The 12,176-nt window shown below is 40.4% G+C and overlaps 1 protein-coding gene across 1 annotated transcript in view; it reads right to left on the bottom strand.

The window, feature by feature from the left end:
* The window catches only part of nlgn3a (neuroligin 3a), a 169,036-nt gene extending 157,371 nt beyond the window's left edge, over positions 1-11,665 (bottom strand). The window contains exon 1 of the mRNA XM_053630341.1: positions 11,042-11,665. The gene's annotated coding sequence lies outside the window, so the exon portion shown is untranslated. The remainder of the gene's footprint in view (positions 1-11,041) is intronic.
* Positions 11,666-12,176: the final 511 nt, after the last annotated feature.

Raw genomic sequence — 12,176 nt, 5'->3', positions numbered from 1 at the left:
TCTTTTGCTCACCTAAAAATTGGGTGGTCTAACTCTGCTGTAAGTTGTTTAACACATCTAGATGTAAATATCAGGAAATGAAAGCTGAAATTCTGATCTATCGTCTCATATTCATATCCTGATCTCAAACCCAAATGTCTTCAGTGTACAGCACAAACAAAAGAATTGGCCTTGCTTTTTTGAAGTTACCGTATATGTTCAATTATATGACACTTTATTTTATTTTATTCATGTTTAAATGCCTTATTCTTCTGATTTCCTTCACAAAACCTAGCCATGCTAATTGCCATACTCAAATTACACCACTGAATTGAATCCCCCCCCCCTTTATTTCCCAAGCTCCTACACGATCAGGCATTGTCTCTCGATCTTCTCTTCATTCTGCTGATTCACTGCAATCTTCCCCTGCCCTACTATAATGACACCCGTGAGTACCTCATTAACCTATTGAAAGAAGATTGAAAGCTTCTTGTTGGGTGAATACAATCAAATGCTCTTCCATCAATCCTGTGCCCTGGGAGAATAAGAGAAAGCCAAACATACTGTCACCATGTATGAGAATGAGCCTATAAGCTCACATAAGGGTCCTTGTGCAGTGTCTTCCCCCTGTGCGGTTATTCCTATCTTGAGACATTAATTCACAGCTTCACAGGATGAGCTCACTCAACAGTTCTGGCAAGCCTAATGCTAACTGACCCTTTCTAACTTTAATTCACCTTTAGCCGTGCTAGAACTATTATTTCCTCCTCCGCCGATATTGGCCATGCTGCTCGTGAGATTTGATTTATTTAAATGTGCAATCTCAGAGCGTTGCAAACTTCATAAGTAGCCGTGACCTGAACAACCCACGTCTGTGTTATTCAGGCACAACATGGATCGTTATGTCTTGACCCACTTCTCTGTTGTCTTGTATGACATGCCTGTGAGGGTTTTGTCTGTTATTTCTGAATGATGGAGCAGACCTCTAACTATAACCGGACTTCCCAGCAGGGAAGAGAAGGGTGGAGAAGAATCACATACAGTCTGGAACTAATTGCCTCCCTTGTGCTGTCTGTATGTAGCTACTGTATTCCCATAGTGTCTTCATGGAAAGCTTTACTTAGAATAAACCAACACCTGTATAATTGATATGCAACACACACACACACACACACACACACACACACACACATGCACACACACACACACTACTAGTACTAGTGTAGGACTTCCAGTGGCTATCACAAATGTGTTATATACTATTACAATACATTTTATCTGTCCTCTGATTATTTAATTCTCTCTTCAACAAGTCAGTCATATTAATGAAATGCATGCTACACTGACCCATTTGAACCTATTTTGACCTTGATCGTGATTAGACCCTTGATGATCGCCCTATACACATACACGTTCAAAGAAAGCTTGAAAGGTTGTAAGTTCTCCAATGTAGCCCATTCACAGTGGACTACAAGCACATCATCTAGCTTGCAGCTTTTAGTAAGCTTCTTAAAAGCCTGCCCTCAGGGATCAATGATAGCCCCCGGATGCAGTCTCTCCGGGCTTTATCTTTGCTAATTTATCGCAAGGACTGCAGAGCACAATGCTCATCCTCACTCATCTAGTCTCTGCTCCATACCCCAGATAAAGACCTAAACAAATGGAAAGTACACGTGGATGGATGGAAGGAAGGAAGGACTTTTAAGGATTTTGAGGAGCTGCCGAAATTCCAGTCATCCCGCCATGCTGTAATCATAATTAGAGCTGATTTCTAGAGGACACTGGCATGAATGATGGATGAAGAAAGAAACGAAAGATGAAATGGCAAATTGCACATAATGCAAGAAGGAATAGCTGCTCCATTTGCAAACTTGGCAGCTGTTAAGAGGCACGACTTTGCCAATAACGCAACTCAAAACATACCACTGGTTTTAATAGATCTGAAGTCAAATAATAGTTCTACTTACATTGTTGACTTCAGTTGTTTTTGGATAATGAATGCTGCATACTGAAGAAATGTCTGTATAAACTGCTGTATTTATTTTACAAATAAAAAAAAAAAGATTGGTCTCTCTCTGCATCGTTTATTGGGTAGTATAACTTTTCTAGTGGTTTATCAGCAGTGTTTCTCAAATGGTTGTATGTCTACGTCTAGGGGTACTTGGTACTTTTATCACAACTTTTATGGGAAAAAAAGAAAAAAGAAAATAGTATTTTTATTCAGAAATTAACTGAATGTAGTTAAAACTACCAATATGATTCAAATGGACTGAAAAAGAAGGACTTCTTCTGCAGTTGTAGCCCATCCACCTCTATAATGCTTTGCTGCTCACCACGGTTGTAAAGACTGAATGTTTATTTGAGCTACCATAGTCCTCCTGGCAGCTCAAACCTGTCGGACCATTCTCCTCTGACCTCTCTCTCCACTAAGGCTTTTCAAGCCCACAGAACCACAGCTCACTGGATGTTTATGATTTTCGCTCCATTCTGTGTCAACTCTACGGACTGCTGTGTGTGAAAAAACCCAGGACTCCAGGAGTTTCTCAAACACTCAGACCAGCCTGACTAGCACCAACAACCATGCTACAGTCAATATGGCCAAACTGTTGCATCGAATGCTATTTTTATGATTTCTAAAACAAATCTAGTCTGGTAAAGGGGCGCTTCGTTTTAAAGTTCATCAGAAAAGGAAAAGGGAGTACTGCAGACAAAAAGAGATTGAGAGATTGAGAGAGAGAGAAAACTACTGCTCTAAAACAATCAAAATACCCTCCTGACAACCCTGTTTCGCAAAACTTTTTGTTGCATTTCAATCAACAATCCATGGTCTAGCCTTTAAAATAACTATCACCGAGCATTATTTACTTCACACTGTGCTGCATTTCTATTCCTAAATATAATGGAAATTTAATTACGGCAAACATTCAGCAGAATTGGCTGCAGTTATCTTCGAGTTTCCAGCTGGAATTGTTAACCGTGACATTGTGTTGCTTTCGCAAGCCGTGAAATGATTCCAGTTTGAAACACCGAATCCCCTTGAATTCTATTCAACACTCTTTACAAAGCGAAGATCCAAATGTTGGTGGTCCACTTGTCAAAATAAAACATGTTTTGACATTTAAGGAGTTGTGTCTCGCAGTGAACCCAAAGACCTCTTTCAGAGCAGATTTTTGTTTGCCTCATTCATCATTCTATATCCTTTGACAGAGATGGCAGGCTTATGGGCCTCCTTCCTTCGCATCTCCTGATGCATGCTAATTTGTCTGGGCTTTAAAAGCTTTGATTTCATTTTTGCTGTATCAGCTCTCGCGGTTGCTGCTCAATGACATTGTGTGGGCCGATTAAGACTCCTGAAGAATTCGGGAATCATTTGCATTTTAAGTGGCTACAATTTAAGAGTCAAATTCCTGCTAATTATCTCCTCCTTGCACTACATATGCACGCGCATATAACTTGTGCAACATATGCATATAATGATTCAGGAAGGAGCGCTTAAATTTCTGTTCAATTCTGTACATGTATAGCTTCACTGGACCGACATAGTGAGAGGTCTGTCTGGTATAAAGGCTGCTGGCTTTTATATGAAAATTTCATATGCATAATAAGACTACGCTGCAGACAGGAGGCTGTTTGTTTGTTTGTTTGTTGTTGTTGTTGTTTCAACTTAGGGACACATTTACATGAATATAAGAAATCTTTTGAGACAAGGTCAGTGAAACACTGTCACACAGCATTTCAATGTCTTTCTCTGTTCCTTTTGCATGGTATGTCAGGTGACATGATGGGCTTACATTATCCATGGCTTTCACCTTTGTTAGCACATGTGTTTACAATTGCATATTTGGTCAAATCTAATACCTTTAACAACGTTTTTCTACAAATGTCGAAAGATCCTGAATTAATTTCTTATTTTCCGTGCACATTAAAAATCGTTGTTAAGTCTAGTCTTAGCCCCATTGACCTTTTCCATTGACAGTTCGTAGTCTCTGGAGTCTTGTAGGGGCTAATGTTAAACAGCAGTGTTTAGCTGGCATAATGCATGCACCTCCTTGCTCCACCTGTCAACTTGTGTGTGTGTGTGTGTGTGTGCACGTACACGTGCCCGTCCCAGACTGTATTCACAGTATTCAAAGGTGAGTTTCAATGAATGCGAATGGATTAATGTGAAAGCAGTCTTTACTTAGAAATTTGTAGAAAGCGCTGAAAAGATTCCATTAGAAGTTCATGTCAAACAAAAACATTAAAAGAGCTGCCACTCTTTTAATCTAGGTTACCCTGACAGCTACTTACAACTTACAAAAGCAAGGCATCGCACCGTTCCATTGCGGGTCACCTTTTATGGACATCGGAAAATGAATGTGGTGTACCTTTGATTGATGTGTAGCCTCCATTATTATAGCATTTGCACTGACAGCTGTCCACTCTGTTGACCTCTTGATTAGATTCTGATGTGTATTGAAGTTACGTTAAGCCGGTTTCTGCAGAGCCGGCTGTTGATCATGTCATGTCAGACGTTTGTGCCGTACCACAGAATCAAACACACCTGTGTTTCCCAAATGGCCTTGAGGTGAGAGAAGGTATGTTCAATGAGATCAGATAAAGGTGAGTGATTTAACGTGATGTGATTTGAGTCGAATAATTTAACGTAACCCTGAAAGGCTACTGTCTGGCAGGGTAACTGGAATACCGCGAAACCGTCGGGTTATGAGTTATATGTTTCCATAACCGTCAATTTAGTGCTTTTCCATTAAAAAAAACAAACAAAACAATTTGACCCATCTTACAATATTAAACGTGTACACCGTGCATGAGAACCACTCATGTTGGCCAGTTTAGTTAGCGTTAACCGGGAAGATTACGTTTTATAAATATGAATATGAAAATTCCTTGCCATGGACTGGAATTCCCACATTGCACCCCGCTTTCACAGGGTAGGCTCCGGACCTACAACAACCTTAACCAGGATAAAGCCACTACTGAAGATGAATGAATTAAAAATCCTATCATTTTATCATTTATAGGGGCGGCTGTGGTTCAGGTGGTCGAGCGGGTCGTCCACTAATCGTAGGGTTGGCGGTTCGATTCCCGGCCCACGTGACTCCACATACCGAAGTGTCCTTGGGCAAGACACCGAACCCCGAGTTGCTCCCGATGGCAAGTTAGCTGCCACCATTGGTGTGTGAGTGTGTGTATGAATGGGTGAATGAGACACAGTGTAAACCGCTTGGATAAAAGCGCTATATAAGTGCGCCATTTATTATCTAACTGGCTAACAAAATTGTGAAAACACACTCTGATGCTTTTGCATCAAGGTTGAGACTCGTTAGGAAAGGCATTTTAACAAGCTATTTGAAACACAAAAAATAAATAATTTTGAAACAAACAAACAAACAAAAAAAACATAACTATGTTACTTACAGTGCCTCGCAGAGAGAAGTAAGCATAAAACACATTGACTTCATACAAATATAACAACGCTTTAATGCTTAATGAAAATAAAAAGGAGCCAATTTTCACATAATGGCTGCCTATGTTCCCAAACATAGCCAACTGTGCCAATACTTTAATCTTTTACCGAAAATACAGAGCAAACATTAGCAGATGACACTGAAAAAGAGAACACACACACGCACACACACAAACGTCTCTCTACATTATTCCTGTCGGCACTAGGAAGGGTGTTCGTCTCCATTATGTTATATATCCTATATATATGGTGCAAACAAAGTCAATAGGAGGCCATTTGAGATTTGGCTCAACTAGATGTTGGATTTCACTTCTAATGTCAGAGCAAGCTATGATATTAAAAAAACAAAAACCAAAAAAAAACAACATTGTGAGTAAATGCATGAAAAAATTGTGAAAAATGAAATGACGTTTTAAAACGGCTTACACTATGTAAATTGCTGGCATCTTAGATGTGCTAGAAAAAAAAGTGTTTTATATATATATATATATATATAAAATTTGAGAGACTTTACTGTTGATGCTATTTTAATAGACACTGCGAAGATGGCTGACCTGACTGCGCAGAGGAGTATTAAATTCAATTATTCAGCGTGAGGCGCCATTAATTGCAGACACACAAAGGTCAAAAAGGTGAGTGTCACTTCAGTACTGCGAGCACCGAGCGGTGAGACACGTGTGCTTTGGGTATACGTATGCTTCGATGCAATTCACGGCACCGTGCACTCATTCTGTATGACCACGCTCGCTTATGCTGCTCTATACACTCAAGTCCTCACACTCGCTTTTAAAGATAAAGTGTAAATACGGTTAAAAAAAAGCGTAAACATAAAAACTCTGCACGAGGAGTTCATCTCCAGCACTACACACAGCAGCGACAAATAATGTTCCAAGACACCCCTGATTTCTTTAATATTAAGCATTTCACTCATTTCTGCATCAGTGTCGACGAGTAGCAAAAAAAACCCAAACATGTACTTATAATCAAATTCATTCAGAAACAAATAGACCTTGACGCCTAGTTTGTTGACGAAGATGCCTCCACTGCCAACAATTCAAAGCCTTCTTGTTACTAATGTGTATGCCTGTAATGTCTTCAGAATATACTTCAAACAGGAAGGAAGCTATTGAAGAAAACTATCTTGGACATTTGACCTTGCTGTGACCTTGACCCTATCTGGAATCGATTCCAAACTCTAATCAGTTCCTCTGCTGGTTGCAATGATACTGTAAGTCCTTATAAATTCTACAAAGGTTCGGCCACTCTTTCTTGGGATATCCTGACAAGAAGAATAACAAAAAGATGGATGCATGGAACAAAAGGAAGGAAGGAAGGAAGGAAGAAAGGACGCACAGACAACCTGAAAACAAAATGCCTCGACTGCCTTTAAAGAAACTCCCTCATTTCACATCAACGGTTTTAAAGGCACAGCCATTCAGAGCTGCTCGCATTTTCATATATGGACTCGTAAGAGTTGCCTTCGGTGGTGTACATTCTGCAATGTCAGTTCAGTAACACTCATTCACACACACACAGAGACGCACACACAGGACAAGGCAGGACATATAACTGAATAAAATACTAAAGCGGATCAGATGTCCTAACAACAACAACAAAAAAAAACACATGTTCGAATAAATATTCAGTAAAATGTATTTCTTGGAATTCAGGTGGGACCCTTTCCAAGTTACAATGCTGGGTTGCTATGGTGATGCCAACAATTTCTCAAATGCCTATTGATGCAAATGCACAGGAGGGGAAAAGAGTCAGAGATGATAACACCACCATCTTGTCCCTAGAGATGTTTTAGTTCTTTAGCCTCCAGACACCACCCCCCAATATATATATATATATATATATATATATATACACACACACACAGCGAATTCAGTCTTTCTAAGTTGCTATACATGTTTAGTCAAAGATGTTTTATGCATTTCTGTATGGTTCACTGTGAAAATTGTGAGGGCATGTCGTGCCATTAGCAAACACTCATTTGTTGTAATAATAGAGTCAGAGGCGATAATGGGCAGCAAGAATTAGGTCTCTCTGCAATTAACATGTGTTTACAAATGGCTCTTAAAGGCGTCTTGATGGGACTGAGCTGCATGCAGCTGAGCAACCATTTAGCTTCCTTAATGATTCTGCACATCCAGAGTTTGGTGATATGAAGGCACCAAAAACAATGACGACAGCAAAAAAAAAAAACAAAAAAACAAACAAAACGGTAATATACAAAGGGATCTGATGGATTTGAGATGATAAAGCTTCTCCTCCAGAGCCACAGGACCAGTTTTAATGCCACACAAAGAAGTGAGATCATAAATGTTTGGCTATGACAGGTATCGCATCAGACCACGATTATGCACTGTACCATCATCTGAGCCAGGTAATGAACCTTCATTTACAAAAAATAAATAAATAAACCAAATGCTTTTAACATTAGGCTTTATATGCTCGGATGAACAGGAGCAATCAAAAATAATGAAAATGTCGGTAATGACACGTTATGTTCAGGTTCATTTTGACTTGAGAATAACAGAGTGGGGGAAAAAGTGTTTGAAATATGTGTTTAGTCCGGACCACACGACCTCCGTCAATGGTGTGTGTGTGTGTGTGTGTGTGTAAAATAACGACATAATTGTCTCGGCATGATATTACACAATCACGACATCCACTAACTTTTACTTTTCAGATTATATTACATGACCAGGCCTGTCAACCTTTATTAAAAAATTATCACCCCTAATATCACGCTCCAATATAATGGGAGATGAACCAATCAGAATGTGAAACTGAAATGATGTGCCGATGTTTTGACGTTCTCTAATATTAACTGATGGCGCGTTCGAGTCATGTCAGAAAGATCGTACTTACGAAGTGAACGCACATGAATGCCACTACTAAGTCGTAATTACGAGTGGGAAATTCAGGATTAACTGTCTGCACGAAATACGGTAGCAATTCTATAATTACGATATTATACGTTAGTAACGTTAAAGTTTACAGTGGCTTCATAACTTGATTAAAACCATAACAAAGCGAAACACACCTGATGCGCGTTCTTTGTTCTTCATTTTCTACAATGAGTTAAAAACCTTGCTGTGTTTTTTTTTTTTTGGTAGCTAATTAAAAGAAGTTACACTGCCATCTTGCACCTGATGTCATAATTATGACTTCCCGACTCGTAAATGCGAACTTCCCAGAACGACTTGAACGCAGAGAAACCCCGCCCCCTTTCTACCATCTCACCTGCTCTCAACTGAACTCGGCACACCTCCCTTTCTGTCAGGTAAATGACGGATATTTTGAGTTCATTAACATGAAATAAAATCTATAAAAGTATGGTCAACTTAGATTACGTTAGATATCATCAAACGAATGTCATCATCATTTTGGCATTACATTATCGAGTAAGAAACGTCAATAAAATAGACGGTTTTAAAACATTTTTAGAGTGCATACCAGGAGATGCAACATCCTGCATGAACGTATATATTATATATTAGGGGGGCACGGTGTCATTTGCCTCGAATCTCGGGATACGGGTTTGAATCCCGCCTCCGCTTTGTGTGTACGGAGTTTGCGTGTTCTCTCCGTACTTTGGCGGTTTCCTCCGCCATTCCAAAGACATGCACTGTAGCCTGATTGGCATCACTAACTTGTCCACAGTGTGCGAATGGGTGTGCAATCGTGCCGTGCGATGGGTTGGCACCCCGTCCAGGGTGTCCCCCAGCTTGGGCCCCGTGTTCCCTGGGATAGACTTCAGGCTTTCCTCGCACGACCCTGTGTAAGATAACCGGTATGGAAAATGGATGGATGGTTGGATATTTTATATATTACATTATGTATATGTTATTTACAAACTGTGACGGGAGTCAGGTCTAAGTGAAGACAGAATACATTTTAATCAACTGGAGCTTCAAAAAGGGCCAAGGCTGTGAGGCCAGAATACAAATAAAGACATACACTGAGAGGGGAAATTGAAAAGCAAGACCGTGCATAATCCTTTACGAGACACCGAATGCCCGAGCATAAATACATACTAGTTTTAAAAGTGCAGTGTGGGTGGTGTAAAAAGCATCTTGTAGGAAGCAACTTGATTAACAATAATAGAATAATACAATAATGTGTACAAGATCCATAAAGCTATAAAATACTTTGAAACTGCATGGATGTCCACGATTGCATTACGTGCATGATTGTGTTATTCAGTTAGCAAGTGCTACACTGAGGGCTTAGATGGATATGCAGTGGGACTAGGAATCCCTTTAATGCTTCGGCTTCACAGGCAACAATTGCTTATTCACTATATCTCCATGACAACTCCGAGGCACCCATTATTCCTCTCTCGACTCTGCCCTCCTTTCGCAATCCGCTTCTTCCTGCTAAAATCTTCTCTGATAACGACGGCACCGATAACAGACTGTACGCAGGACAGGAAAACATCCCTGACATAAACTAATTATTATCCAGTGACTTTCAGAGGTGCTCCGTTCATACCAGCTACTTTTGACTGACCTTGTGGAAATGCGTTACGGAACCAGAACGGGGGAAGGACTCGGAAGGGGAGGGCGCGTGTCTGTGTGTGTGTGTGTGTGTGTGCGAGATTTCTCCGCTTTGCTGGTCTAGTCTCAACGTCCGAATCAACCCGTAGTTGACTTAGTGTGCACACCGCACGTCCGGCGCAACACCAGAACGCATGAGCAGAATAATTTCTTCTTAATTTCAGCAAACGAAGCGGTCCCAAAGCCCCCTGCAGGCTAGATTTCAACCTAGCCTTTACATACTAGTGTCTACTAGTATCTGTGGAGACTGAAGACTGACCTACAGTACAGATCCATGCATCCACATGCAACACACACACACACACACAAAACAAAATAAACAAACAAACAAATAAGCATTACACATTATTATTATTATTATTATTATTATTATTATTATTATTATGACCACTATAATTAGAGCACACGCATCTAAAAATAAATAAACACACATGAAATCTTTAGAATATTTGAAACACTGCTTAAAGATGAATATTTGTGTATTCGCTTTTCAGGATTGTTGTTGTTGTTGTTGTTGTTGTGTATAGATAGCTGCTGTATACAAGCAAATAAAGCTCGTGCTCTTATGCATAGCATCACTGTATATTGACATATCAGCAACATAAGCACCGCCGCATGTAAACAACTGTTGCCTGGTGTGGTTGGAGACCAGGAGGGATAGTGAGATCTTTAGAGATGTTGGGATGGAGCTAGTGTTCAGCACAGAGACGCAGTGTAACTTTGACGGATAACACATCCATGGTAATCCACATCACAGGCGAGTCGGAGAGCCGCGGATTAACGTGTGACTTCCATCACTTACCGAAAACTGGTTTAAACAATATGAAACACTTAAGATCTCAACACAGATGGACTTGGATTCGTGCTTTGTAAATGATACCAAAAAAAACAAAGAAGCAAAAAAAAAAAAAACATATAGCCTATACACACACATATATACATAGAGACATATACATATATGTGTGTATATATATATATACACACACACAGGCTGCGAATACATATAGGCTATACATACACGACTCACCTGCTTTGGTGAACTATTATGAAAGCCTCCATTCTTGATATTCTCTTCTCCCCACCAAAAAGAATAAATACCCGGCTCTATTGCACTACTACACAGCGCTCCTACGCAGTTCTTTAAGATTCCCCCCTCACGACACTTCACGCAAATTCCTACGGTCGTGTTTTTTTTTCTTCCGAAGGACGGAAAGACATCCTTCATTTACCCTCCGAGCGCATTTTCATGGGGTTTTTCTTTTCTCTCTCTCGCTCTCTCTCTCTCTCTCTCTCTCTCTCCGGGTTCCGCTTCCTTCCCCGTTCTTCAAGTCTCTCTCCCCGCGCGGTCTTCACGGGAGCGCGCCGCACGGACACGCGCCACGTTCTTCGCTTGGGTTTTTTTCTCTCTCTTCTTTTCGGGAACGCCAACGCAAGACGCGAGTTACCACGGAAACCGTGTGCGCGTGTCCGCCGTGTGCACGCAAGATCCAGGGAGGATGCTAAAGCGGCTTTTCGGAACAATTAAACAAATGTCCGACATCTCTTTAGAACAAAAAATAAACAAGGGAATAACATATATTTATGAAGACCAAGCTCTCTCTCTCTCTCTCTCTCTCTCTCTGTATCTCTCTCTCTTTCGCTTTCTCTCTCTCTCTCTCTCTGTATCTCTCTCTCTTTCGCTTTCTCTCTTTCTCTCTCTCTCTCTCTCGCGCTCTCGCTCTCTGTCTCTCTCTTTCTCTCTCTGTGTGTGTCTCTCTCTCTGTCTCTCTCTGTCTCTCTCTCTGTCTTTCTCTCTCTGTCTCTCTGTCTCTCTCTCTCTTTCTCTCTCTCTCTGTCTCTCTCTGTCTTTCTCTCTCTCTCTCTCATTTCTCTCTCTCTCTCTCTCTCTCGCTCTCTCTCTCTCTCTTAATTCAATTCAATTCAACAAGCTTTATTGGCATGACCTTATACATGTGCGTCTCTGCCAAAGCATTATAGGAATGTAGAACTGTTAATAGTAAACATTAGTGTAGTGTTCGTATTAACATATGCTCAGAGACTGAATAAACATAGGCTATTATAATAGTGTCCATTATAAACTCTCTCTCTCTCTCTCTCTCTCTCTCTCTCTTTTTCTGTGTATATGTGTGTGTTAATGGCCTTGATTTCTAATTCCCTTTGCT

This window comes from Ictalurus furcatus, chromosome 8 (assembly GCF_023375685.1).
Source record: "Ictalurus furcatus strain D&B chromosome 8, Billie_1.0, whole genome shotgun sequence".
NCBI classification, from domain to species: Eukaryota; Metazoa; Chordata; class Actinopteri; order Siluriformes; family Ictaluridae; genus Ictalurus; species Ictalurus furcatus.
The sequence above is the reverse complement of the archived record's forward strand: the minus strand, read 5'-3'. Positions and strand labels throughout refer to the sequence as shown.